The 9904-nt window shown below is 41.4% G+C and overlaps 1 protein-coding gene across 3 annotated transcripts in view; it reads left to right on the top strand.

The window, feature by feature from the left end:
* Positions 1-289: 289 nt before the first annotated feature.
* The window catches only part of tead3b (TEA domain family member 3 b), a 35802-nt gene continuing 26187 nt past the window's right edge, over positions 290-9904 (top strand). For all 3 annotated transcript variants that reach the window (XM_083770526.1, XM_083770525.1, XM_083770524.1), the window contains exons 1-2: positions 290-443; positions 776-919. The gene's annotated coding sequence lies outside the window, so the exon portion shown is untranslated. The remainder of the gene's footprint in view (positions 444-775; positions 920-9904) is intronic.

Here is a 9904-nt window from a genome sequence, read left to right as displayed (position 1 = left end):
GCTATACATAAGTGCCACATAATTGATAATAAATGCATGGGGAATAGCATGGAGGCTACATTGTTCTCTTGTCTACGCGCTGACAAGCCTATTCTAGTATTGATGTGATTACACTTTTGATCAACTTTCCAACCCAGTGTGTACTGTGTAGCCTATGTAATGTGTAATTGAATCAGTAGAAGTGTTGAGGGGTGGAGAGCACAGTGAAGTCACTGCCCCCAACCCTGTTGATTGACGCTCAGCAGTAGCTCCTCCTTAGAACTTTTTTCTCCCTTGGTTTTCCAGTGCAGTGCGTTGATTTCATACCAAAGTCATACTTAACATTCCACTTATACTGTCAAACCGGGAGAAATATTACACAAAACAATAAGGCGCCAAAAAAAATCAAGTATTAAAAATTGACAAGTTCTCACACTGAAAGGAGAGGTGACTGACAAACAAAGGTAAGTTTGTCCATGGATTTGCTTTTCTTTGTTTAAGAGCGTTTCTTTCGCTGAAGTTTTCATTCCGCTCTAGTCTCTCGGTGAAGTTTTCAGATCTTTGTCATTTTTTACATTTTTCCGCGGAACTCCCTGCGTTGGGAGGAGAAGAAAGAATGAATTGCAGATCATCTATTGTGTTTGGACTTTCTCAGTGAGCAGGGATATATCTGACAAGCATTGTATAATAGTAGTAATACTAATTAGACGAGTAATAACATAATTATCGTGCCATTCTTTTGACAATGGGCTACATACATTATAGGACCAACATGTTTCTTTTCTCTTTTACACAGTTGATATCTGGACCCCATTCCTCTAAACTTATTCCCCAGAGGAATCGATTATTTACAACATCGGGTGGCAAACGAGAGAGAGACAAAACCATTTGGAGAAATAAACGTCATATTCGGAGAGTCAAATTAGACTACATCCCATCGGTAAGTGACGTTCAGTTTTTTTCGCAGATCGACATGAGTTAGCTACTTAATGTTAACACTGATTTATTGTGTATTCTTATCCTATGGAGGAAGGTCATACTACTATTCTGTGTCAAAAATAACTTCAACTGCATGCTCTTTCTGTGTATGTTGGTACATACTTTAAATGTTTTAACTATATCCTGAATAGTTGTCATTTTTCAAGATGACATAAAACTGTCAAAATATGTCAACAACACCATAGGCTATGGCTTAATGCCTATGCCTTTAGTGAGAATATAGCGTACACACACAATATACAAATAACGTATTTATAAAATACTTAGGCCTACTTTTTCATAAATTAAGTGTTATGTCAATTCCTCCTCCCACTCCAAAACACAATACAGCATTATCACCTAGAAATCGCAGTCATATATTGTTTCTTCGCCATTGTTTCTACAAATTTGTCATTGTCAGTGACTTCAACTTCCAGCCTAAATTAATTGTTGTCAAACAATGCATTGGGAGGAAAAAAGAAAATGGCCTTGTTGCTTTTCCAATATATTAACATGTTATGACATTGACATTTGAATGCATTTGGCCTACTGTCACTTATTATTTTAAAATGCACTTCTTTTTTTCTTTCTTTCTTTCAAAATGTTCTCTGCCAGAGAGATGATGATATAGCCCAGTGTAAAGTCTTTCTAAGTACATAATTCATAGGTGAGGATTTGAGATGTATGGCCATATACACTCAGCTAATTGTATAATTATATGAATAACACCATGGCAGCACCTGTTCATAGTTTGCTTTACTGGCTAAGCTTGAGTAAACACTTTGTTCTTAGCCAAATGCCTCGGCTGATTAGAAAATTAAAATGATGGTGTGATGTTTGCAGTTCCCCTCCTCAGAGTAATCTACAGTCATAGGGGCTGGAATTGCACAATTAAATCACTGCGACTGTGATTCAGGTTTGGTTAAACAATAGAATGCTGTCTTTCAGGTTGGACAAAGTAAGAGTAATAGAGTATAGCCTCTCCACAAATCAGTTTGGTTACTGGCGGGTACTCGGCAGTCTGTTTGCATGCTTCATTGTTCACTGTTAAAAAATATATCTTGTATGCTTTTTATTTATTTTTTTAAACATCCAAATAAGATTATCAGGAAAACAAAAAAAAATGTCCTCCTTCCATCACATCCATTTTAGTTGGTCAAACTATGGAGCATTCAAATAAATTCTTACTTCTTTGTCTGATGAATGCAGCTGTAAATCAGGATGTGACAGACAGGCTTGTGGCTAGGTCTTTGAAGCCAGACATTCTATGTTGGAGCTGCACTCTGACTTTCAAAAAACAAACACCAAACGAAGCTTCGTGCAAACATTAGGCTATGTCTGCGATATTCCTCCTAGTTGTATTTTTTTCTTTCCCAATTTGTAACGTATTTGTTTCAGGAATTTTAATTTGCATTCTAAGTAACATAAACAGAAAATCACCCAGTCCTGGGAAAAACTACTAGTCAACTATGTGGAAATAGTGTTCTGTAATTAGACAACCAAAAAAAAGTTAGACCAAACAATGCATCCTCGGTAAATGAAAGACGCTAAGTTGCCTAATAATAGATTTTGATGCTGAAGGGTAAATCTGGAAAGGATTAGCATTTTGCTGGTTTGACAGATTCTCTTCATTGTGTTTTTGCAGCATGAATACATCAGGCCTCCCAATACACAGTCAGGTCTGTTTTATGGACGACTTCATAACTTCTCAGTCTGTGTGGGTTTACCACATTCCCCATTTACATCTGTGAGATTTACATGTGAAAGCTGTACAGCTCCACTAATGTCATAGGGGTCAAACAGATTATTGGAGGAATATCCTCTTAAAGTGACCATTTTCTCTCCTTTGCTCCCAGCTGTATAACCTCAGGCCATTAACCAGAATAAAGACTTGATTAACAACATAAGCCCTAATGCGTCCCTATTCTGGGCGTTATAGGCGAACATTCTTATACTAATACAGTAGGTGAACAAAAATAGCAGATATGCTATTTTGGGTCAATTGAAGTAGTTTAAATGGATCATTTTTGTACTCATAAGTTACGTTACGTAGGGTCATATTTTTCAAACATGCACAATTGAAAATCCTGCTTACTTTTAGAATAAATACGGCTTCCTTATAGCGTCAGAAGTGTAATTGTATGTTCCCTCTGCTTTGCGTGATGGTGTGTGCGTCTAAGGATGTTGAGCCTATGAGAATGCTTACTCTGTATGCGGGTCTGTTGACCGTTTGTCAGCAGCTTCGCCAGTTTGTGTTAAACCCACAGAAGAATGGCTAATGAGCTCTGTCCATTTGTGCAGACGTTGGTAGCCTTTTAGCACCATCCCCAGAGGTGGTCATCCAAATAGTGGCCACTTTTCCTTCTGTAAACAGAGACGTGAACAAATAACACTTTGGGTGAAGACCCAGAGAGGGTAAAGGGGTCGCAAATTAAAAAAGCATTGAAGGCAATATAGAGTAGGCCGATATTGTGATTGGACCATAACCCTAAATCTGACCCTACAAAGTTGCAAGATTTATTATTTTGTTTTGTTTACAAAAATATACATTTTGTTTGCTATAAGATAAACCAAGAGAATAATATTCTTTATATTCCAAAAGGTGGACGTCATATTTGTCAACATTTAAAAAATAAGTTATTAATTTTTTTCAGTCAATGACTTAGTTATCTACTAGAAATGAAAAAGTTCCTTCATTTGTTTCAATTTTTGTTTTCTACTAGTATTGTATAAAACTTGCCACCACATTGAAAATGTTTCAAATGTGTCTTAAACCACGAAGCAATTATGACCCCACTCTTAAAGCCCCCCACAATTCAACGCAGTTCATCAAAATTGTATTCTAGTTAATGCACTGCACATGTTTACATATCCTCCAACCATGAGGCTTTAACAGATAAGATTTCTGGCCTCCTGTTCTGACCACTCAGGGGAGGAGCTGGGGAGTTGCCTAGAACACTGTAGCCTTTGTGTCAGATGTCCCCAAGTTGCTGAACGTTTCAGTTGCTCTTTCTCTGGCAACTGACTGTTAAGAGTGATGATCCACGCAAATGACCACTATAATAATAGGAGACAAAATGCTGTGAGGATATGTGCTGGTTTCTCTGGCTACTGGGGGTGTGGTGTCCACTGTCCACAAGAGATAGTGGGCTCCATGATGGGCCTGGCTGTCTGGTCATTCAGAGGCTGGTGTGTGTGGCCTGTGTGCTGGATTGAAGCTCCAGTGACCCAAGCCCACTCATGTGAAACCCCTCTAATCCCTTCAGCACAGAGGGTTTTGGGGTTGGAGGATGACCCCCTTCTACATCACAGAGTAATTCATTTTGTCTGTAACGTAATACATCACAGGTGTTCAAGATGAGAATGATAATGCTATCATGTGTGCTATTTATAATGGAGAGTGAACCTAGTGCTAAATTCATTCCCGGTTCAAGCTCTAAATGTCTGATCTTATTATTAGTATTCTCTCTGTGAAAGTCCCCCTTTATAAGGCCCCCGATTATAACATGAGTGGTAATAATAATAATATGAGCATAGCACTTTGAACGCCTTGTTCCATGAATTTATATGGTTTAGATGAGTTATTACTAGTGTGTTCTACTGCAAAGTTATGCATGTCTTAAAGGTTTCACAGATTATGGCTTCAAACCACTCGCCTCACCACAAAATGACCGATTCAGCCAGGGATGGCTTCTCCGCTACGTTTCTCTGGAAAATTTCCGATTAAAATGCTGAATCAGGCCATAAAATAATCACTCTGGCGCACTCGTTCCCCCCACTCACTTTGTGTCAGTCTTTCCCTCTTCGGCCGGATTAAGGCTTTCATTCTCTCAGTGTGACAATTCAAGGTAGACTACAGTCTGTGCCACGCAGCCTTAAAGTAGAACAAGGATTTAATGAATCCGGACTTGTGTTAGTTAGATGTGTGATACTTGTTTAAGAGCAAGTCTGCCAAGTCTCTTGGTGACTCACTCCCTTTTTGGGAAACCAATAACCTCTTCTTGCCTCAGAACATTATAAGTCCATTCTTAAGTAGCCTATCGCACTGCATATGGTTTGGTTTGTTTACAGAAGGAGACATGATTCAGTTATGATGATTCTTTGAAATGTTTACGTTTGAAGAGGGCTTTAGAAAAGGATTTCAGATTTCTTCCAAGCGCCACAAAGTGCTCTTACACAGTGAAATGCGGTTGCTCATTCTCACACACTGAGGCGTTCACTGAACGCCAGTGTTTTTCTTGGGCATCCAAGTGGTATCAAACTGCAAATGTTTTACTTGACATTGTGTGTGTCTGTCTGTGCATGCATGTGTGTGTATGCACATGTATGGCTATGTGCGTGTGGGGGTGTTTGTATTAAATCGTGCTTAAGCGCACTCATGTGCCATGGCGTGCGCACGTGTGTGTGTGTGTGTGTGCATGCGTGCGTGCATTTAAGTGTAAGCGAACCTCTCTCTTTCTGCCTGTTGCCGTGTGAGCTGTTGGCCATCCAGCCCTCCTCTCACTCTCAGCTCTGATTGTTTCCTGAGCGCCGTGCCAGATAGGAAGTAGGAGGAAGTTATTGGAGGAGCTGGAGGGAATTTATTAGGGCCGAACACAGACAGAGGAGGGGGGGGGGGGGGCAGGGGTTTTGGGGGGTGTACGTCTCTATATCCTAATTTATTCTTCATTGCACAACTGTGTCGCACGAATTTTTTTTAACGAAATGTGTCATCATGCTGTTAGCTTGAACAACATACATTCGGCGAGCGACACCATTGTCATGCTCAGAGATGACTCAGAGATGTCCTTTCGCTCAGAAATCTGGGGCAGGCGGCATTGTCAGAGGCATGTGTGTTTGTGTGCGATTATACCTACACTGTTGAGGGCCAAGGCACTGTTGAGTTCCTGTCAGAGAGCAGCCTTCCTGGCCTGGGCCTAAAATGTTTTCTTTATCTGTAATCTGACCTTAGAGAGCAGCTGCTCTTTCTAGCGCCAAGTCCTGTTGTTCCCCTGTCAAGTGTGTGTTTGTGTGGCTGTTAATGTGTGGGGGTCTCGGTGAGACACCAGTTCTTGTGCTCTACATCTGTGCACACTCTTCAACGACAGGAACAGGGCTTGTGATTTTATAGGTTTTTTGATATGTTTAGTTTCGGGCATATTTTGTTGTTGTGTGCTTCAGGGCATGGTGTATCAACAGAGGGCAGATGTAGGTGTACACGACAACTGGCAGTGGGCTTTTCAGTTGGCCATTCACGTCTGTGCTCGGGGTGTCACGCCAGCAACGTGTTTCTCAGTTCTTCTGCCACACGGCGAGTTAACAAAGCATGCATTTTGGAACACACAAATAATCTGCTGTTTTGGTGAGAGAACAAATGGCGTTGCAGCCATGTGTTCTGCCAATGTGCTGTAAAGTAGGTGACATAATGTAGACTCATTGCATGGAAGAGGCTGACTTTTGGGGGAAATCTGTTAACAATCTGCTTCAGGAGAAGAATGAGTACATTTGAGTCATGGAATCATGCTGTTGGATAGGAGAGGATAATTGACTAAACTATGTTTTGTGGCTCATTTTTGTTCATCACTTTGTCCAGTGGATTGAGTATATTACAGCTGTGGCTACCTAGATTTATGTCATTTCACTTTTCTTACCAATTCCACAATACAATAAATTACCAAACATAGCTGCTCATCTCTATCTGTCTGAACAAGTGACTGTTGTCATTTGCACAAAGCATTAAAGGAGCAGTGACGTGAAATCGGTTGACATCTTTGTGCACCTTGTTATGTTGACCGTTTATTTATTTATTTAAGGAAGCAATTAATACAGTAAAAAAAGTAAGTAGTGAAGATAGCAGACCTACAGCATTGTGAGCTTGCAGTGTGTGCACAAATTTGAGTCCTGGGGAAACATCAAATTTCTTTAGGTTTAGGGCATCTGGGGGCACAGGGGTAAAGTTCCGGTTTGATTCCAGATCATCGCACCATTGGTTGCCTCTGGCTTGGCCGTGTGTTCCAATTAACACAACAAGGCTCTGTGCATGAGCCAATCAAACGAACTATGAGAAACTGACCCATAACAGGGTTATAACACCTTGTGGAAAAGTGAACCGCAGTCATGAGCCTATTGTGTTCCAGGGTGGGAAGCTGGCAGGTGAAGGTGTTCTCTGTCGCTGCATTAGCAGGTTGGTCGGGTGCCTGTTCAGCAGGAAGTGTAACTAGGAGGGAGAGCATGTTCCTCTGCATGCCCTCCCGGTGAAAATCCTCACTGTCGGGTGAAAAGAAGCCCCTCGTCACGCGTGTCGAAGGAGACATGGGTGTCTAGACAAGCTTCCCCAGACAGAGGTTGGCAGTGACAGGGACTATACTAAAACGGGGGACTGGTAATGACTGAATTAGGGAGAAAATTAAACTCACTCAGTGCCAATCACGTGTTTTAGTTTTTTTTCAAAGCCCATAGTGCCAATCACGTTTTTGTGCGTTTTTATGATATGAGTTGCTAACACTCGTCTCCCGTCCACTTCCATGTTCTAGAACGTCTCTATCTGTCTTCCTGTATCGTTCCACTTTAGCGCCGACCACAATTGCATTTTCAATGGGCTCTATATTGAACTGATGGACATATTTACAATCCCTTTTTTCCCGATCGCAGTGAAGATGAATATTCTGTAAATACTTCAAAAGTAATTTATATGAAAAAAGCCTGACACTGAGGGCTATTTTGGTACAATATTCTTGGCAGCGAATGAATTTAAGAAGAAAAAACAGCATAACATTTTAATTAAAAAAATATGAAAATCAAAATCATAAAATTGCAGTTGCTTTGACAAGTGACAGTAATGGAGGTTGCAGGGAAGGTCAACAAATAGTCTCTGGGCAACCTGAAGAAAGGTGGAGCTGGAGCTCAATTTCTTTTAAAACATATCTGGGAAATGTGCAAACAATTAAGTAGGCAGAGATGCATCAAAGATGCAATGGCACGAATGGGGAACAGTTCAGTGCTGTTTTTTGGCTTGAGGTTGATTGATGTGTTAGTTCCAGTGAGTCCCAGGTTTCTCCACTCACAAACTGATGTGAGTGACACCACTTGAAGTTGCCCTAGGGCGAAACGTTGTACTTTTTGTCCGCTCTGTTGTCAATAAAAACATTTGGGAGCTTTTAAAACGGTGTGCGGATCTCCTCTCTCCTTCCTCAGTCATTTTTTGGATCCTGCACCCGTTGCAATTTGTGGATGTGCGTGCACCTCTTGACCATTTAGTTCCATGTCCACAGTCCACCTTGACACATGCTGTCCTCAGGTGTTCTACTGTTATGGCCCAATGGGCTTGCGTGGCTCATTCAGCTGATGGGATGTTTAGTCTCTGCGAAGACAGGATTTATTTCTTTCATCCACTCCGTTTGTTCCTCAGTGTTAGAGAAGGGATTACTGTAATGGAGTTTTCCCAGTTCCCACCCAGTAGAACTTTCCTGTCAGGCCATAAAAGTCGTAGACATCTTGGAGGAACCTTTGAATCTAGACCTGTGTGAACATATTATAATTTCAGTCTGTAATAGAAAATAAACATGATCTGAAAGCATCAAGATGATCTCATCTTCAGTATATTATTAGAATAATGAATAAATGAAAGTTAATAGCCATCCAGTTTTATTTGCAGTGTGTGCTTCCCCAGTGATTTAGTCAGTATTGCTGCATAATACTGTAAAATCCTCACTGGTGACGATTTCATATCTTCTGCTCTCAGTGTGTTATCCTCAGAACGCACACGTGTGAGTTTGTGTCACTCTCCAGCCTCCAAAGTGTTTTGCAAGGGGTTTCCTCCTTTTGGTGGCACATTAAACCAAATGTAGGTGATGGAATCCCTTCCCTTATTTAGGCTACAGCGACAGCTTTCCAAGTTCCAACGACTGGGCAGCCGACAGCAGAGTGACTCAGTAGAATTACTGGAATTCAATGGGACGTTTCACTGTAAGCTATCCTGTCTAGAAAGAAAAAGCCTTGAGAGAGAGCGATGCCAACAAAACTCTGTGGCTTTTGTAGATGGAGCTGGAGCGAGAGATAAGCCGTCCGCTGAAAACAAACTGCAATGTGATCGCCGCATAAATGCCTGAGAAACTGCAAGGAAGAGGATTCCGATGCATGAATGGTGGCGTTTTGAATGAATGCACGAGGTGCATAGCTCTGCAGCGTTATTTACATTCCTGCTGCACATTGGAATTCTGTAGCATGTTGGTCTCACCAAGTTTCATGGCCTGATTTCCAGAGAGTGGGAGGGGAGGTGTGTCTGTCTTGCCTGGTTCTGTGTTAAATGTGAGTGTAGCATGACATTCAGTTAAAAGCATTAAGTATACCCTCCCATCTGGAAACTGTGTGTGTGTGTGTGTGTGTGTGTGTGTGTGTGTGTGTGTGTGTGTGTGTGTGTGTGTGTGTGTGTGCGTGTGCGTGTGTGCGCGTGTGTGTGATTGTGTCAGAAGGTCAATGCTTTTATTTAGTGTCAACCATGAATACTGTAGGTGTGTCTCATCCAAACCATTGTATGGTCTTAGAACAGCTGATCTTAGAATTAAGCAAACATGTTGCTTTTACCATAAACACCATAATCCATTTATTTGGACTCTTCTATGTCCATTGAACCAGTGCTGCTTTTCTGATCCTGCCAGTGTCGATAATGTTATCGACAAAGGCATAAAGTCAAGTGCTTTGCCATCAGAATTTGTTCATTATCAAGTCCTTGCAGCAGCGTCAACTCCGCGGGTGCTCAGGCGCAGAAGCACCCACGGGCAAAATAATAAGCCAATATCAATATGCAGAATATGCACCCACTGTCCTGACTGAAATGTCCCTTCCCCAGTGGTCATGTTTTCATGCACGTAGTCACAACATACCTTTACGGGGGGTTGGGGGCGCTTGGGCCAGATAGGTGTTGGGCCCATGGGCATTCAAATGCTAATAAGGTGGCTTTTGTTCTGCT

This window comes from Protomyctophum parallelum (genome assembly GCF_964188405.1).
Source record: "Protomyctophum parallelum genome assembly, chromosome: 8".
In the NCBI taxonomy this organism is placed as follows: Eukaryota; Metazoa; Chordata; class Actinopteri; order Myctophiformes; family Myctophidae; genus Protomyctophum; species Protomyctophum parallelum.
Note: the sequence above shows the minus strand (reverse complement) of the source record. Positions and strands in the feature narration are given on the sequence as shown.